Below are 3,441 nucleotides of genomic sequence, written 5' to 3'. Positions count from 1 at the left end.
ACAATTCAAATAAGTGATAATATACAGACAATTCAAATAAGTGATAATAGTCCAGTCATGTGTGATTATGCTACGATGACCATATGATGGCATAGGTGTAAGTATCAAAGTGGTGAAGTGCACAGGCTCAGTGATCAGACTGCGTGGACCTGCGTCTTACTACTTGTGTGAGGCTCAGCACACTTAACATCTCTGTGAAATGGAGTGGGGACAACGGTCCCTACCTCACAGGGCTATTACTGAATCATCCTGAATTTCTATCACTTCGCAATGTATATTTTTAGTATCTGAAAGTTAGAGTGTTCTTTCCAAAATAAATACATTTTGTTTGAGGGCTGTTTTTTTTCCCGTAGTCCCTGCCATGTGGCCTAAGGGATCTTAGTTCACTGACCAGGACTTCAGCCATGCCCCCTGCACTGGGAGCACAGAGTCTTTAACCACTGGACCACCAGGAAGTCTCTGGGGGCGGCTTTTTAATCAATTTTAGTCTTTTAGGTTAATCTTTTTTAAAAAACTTATTGAGGTATAGTTGATGTACTATATTATATATATTAATTGTAATACTATATTAAATCACATAATTTTCAGCTGTACAACACAATGATTTACAGTTTTTACAGGTTATACTCCATTTATGTACAAGCTGGATTTAGAAAAGGCGGAAGAACCAGAGATCAAGTTGCCAACATTCGTTGGCTCATAGAAAAAGCAAGGGAATTCCAGAAAAACATCTATTTCTGCTTTACTGACTATGCCAAAGCCTTTGACTGTGTGGATCACAACAAACTGGAAAATTCTTAAAGAGATGGGAATATCAGACCACCTCACCTGTCTCCTGAGAAACTTATATGCAGGTCAAGAAGCAACAGTTAGAATCAGAAATGGTTCTTATATTCAATAATTTTATTTTTTAGATTCCACATATGATGTATAGTATTTGTCTTTCTGACTTATTTCACTTAGACCATTCATGGTGCTGCAAATGGCAAATTTTCATTCTTCTTTATGGCTGAGTAGTAATTCCTCTGTGTGTGTGTGTGTGTGTGTGTGTGTGTGTATAAAAACATCTTTGTCTACTCATCTGTTGATGGACACTTAGAGGCCTCCGTATCTATTGTAAATAATGCTGTTTTGACACTGGGGGGCCTGTACTTTATAGAATGAGTGTTCTCATTTTCTCTGGATATATGCCCAGGCATAAAACTACTGGGTCACATGGTAGTTCTATTTATAATTTTTTGAGGATTCTCCATACCATTTTCCATAGTGACTGTACCAATTCACATTTCCACCAACAGTATGCTGCTGCTGCTGCTGCTAAGTCGCTTCAGTCGTGTCCGACTCTGTGCGACCCCATAGACAGCAGCCCACCAGGCTCCCCCGTCCCTGGGATTCTCCAGGCAAGAACACTGGGGTGGGTTGCATTTCCTTCTCCAGTGCATGAAAGTCAACAGTGAAAGTGAAGTCGCTCAATCGTGTCCGACTCGTAGCGACCCCGTGGACTGCTAGGGTTCCCTTTTCTCCACATCCTTGCCAACACTTCTTTGTTGACTTCTTGATGATAGTCATTCTGACTGATGTCAGATGGTATCTCAAGTCGTTTTGATTTCATTTCCATTGTAATTAGTGATGTTGAGCATCTTTTCATGTGTCTGTTGGCCATTTACATACCTTCTTTAGAAAAATGTCTGTTCAGGTCATCTTTCAACCTGGTTGTTTTTTTGATGTTGAGGTGTATGAGTTATTTATATATTTTGGATATTAACCCCTTATCAGTCATATCATTTGCAAATACTTTCTCCTATTCTGTATATTGTCTTTTTGTTTTGTTGTTGGTTTGTTTTGCTGTACAAAAGTTTTTAAGTTTAATTAGGTTCCATTCATTTATCTTTGCTTTCACTTTCTTTGTTTTAGGAGACCCCCCCAAAAAAAAACACTGCTGCAATTTATGTCAAAGAGTATTCCACCTATGTTTTCTTCTAGGGTTATTGATTTTATATTTAAATTAATCTCTAATACCCATACTTTTTTTCCCCCTGAAGGATAGAATGAGGAGACTTTGTTTAGTAAAAAAACTAGTAGAATTCAGAATAGGAGTTAAACTTTTAAATGAAATCCAATGGGCACTCCTGATTTCTAGTGTCCTAATTAGACATTAGCAACTGAAGTTAAAATTTCTTTTAACATTTTAACACTTTAAGTTTCAGTTTCCTCCCTGAAATGCCACTGAGAACAAGCAAATGATAAGCTAAGGTGACTGGGAAGTGTTTGTCTGGTGAGCCCAATACAACAGGCATTGACAAAGAAATACAGAAGATACATGAGCTTAAAAGTGAGAAAAGCTAGGGAATTGCCTGGTGGTCCAGCAGTTAGGACTTTGCACTTTCACTCATGGGGTCCAGATTTAAACCCCATTTGAGGAATTAAGATTCCTGAAAGCTGTGCAATGCAGCAAAAAAAAAAAAAAAAAAAAAAAAAAACCCCACACAAAATGTGAAAAAGGCTAGAAAGTAAAAGCTGACTTCCTACATGAGTAGCATGCATTCAGTCTATGTCATTTTTGGTCAACACCCTCTATCAAAGTCCTTATACATCCTGGGCTTTCAGAAAAAGCCAAAGAATCATACTTCAAGAAGCATAAAAATATATTTCAAGTCAGTAACTTTAATTATAAAATATTAGCTGAAGAAGAAAGTCCTATAAATGAACTTTTAAATTAAGTTTAAAATTTCTTTCTACTTAAAAAAAGGCACCATGAAACATTTATAGAACTGTACAGAGAAATATGCCCAGCATAATCTGAATTTCCTGATTCTAATGTTTGATAAAACTCAGTATATATTTAACAATCAATTTGTTTTTCAAAAAACAAAAATTTATAAGAAAAAATACATTTTATCTTCCCAAATATTAGTGGTATAAAATGATATTTGGTTTTCATCAGTCAGAAGCATAACTGCCTTTAACTAAAACCAAATAAAGAAGAATGTAGATGACGTAGATTGGTGAAATTAAAACATACTACAGTATATATGTATGTGTGTGCATACATGTGGGGAAAATGTTATATAATCTGTAAGGTGAAGTGAAACATGTATACCCTAAGTATATGACAAAGCCTTCCCAGGGTTGCTCAGTAAAGAATCTGCTTGCAATGCAGGAGACAGGTTTGAATCCTGGATTAGGAAGATACCCTGGAAAAGGAAATAGCAACCCACTCCAGAATTCTTGCCTGGGAAATTCCATGGACAGAGGAGCCTGGAGGGCTACAGTCCATGGAGTAGCAAGAGTTGGACACAACTTAGCAATTAAATAATCATCATGTAACAAAGGGTGAGGAACTTAAACTTCTAGATCACATAATACCTCATCAAAACTTTTTTTATCCACAGAATAATCCCTTGAAGGTAGTTATTAGATGAAACAGCAAAGGCTTTTATC

The sequence above is a fragment of the Oryx dammah genome, unplaced genomic scaffold (assembly GCF_014754425.2).
Source record: "Oryx dammah isolate SB20612 unplaced genomic scaffold, SCBI_Odam_1.1 HiC_scaffold_4, whole genome shotgun sequence".
NCBI classification, from domain to species: domain Eukaryota; kingdom Metazoa; phylum Chordata; class Mammalia; order Artiodactyla; family Bovidae; genus Oryx; species Oryx dammah.
This window is presented reverse-complemented; position numbering follows the sequence as displayed.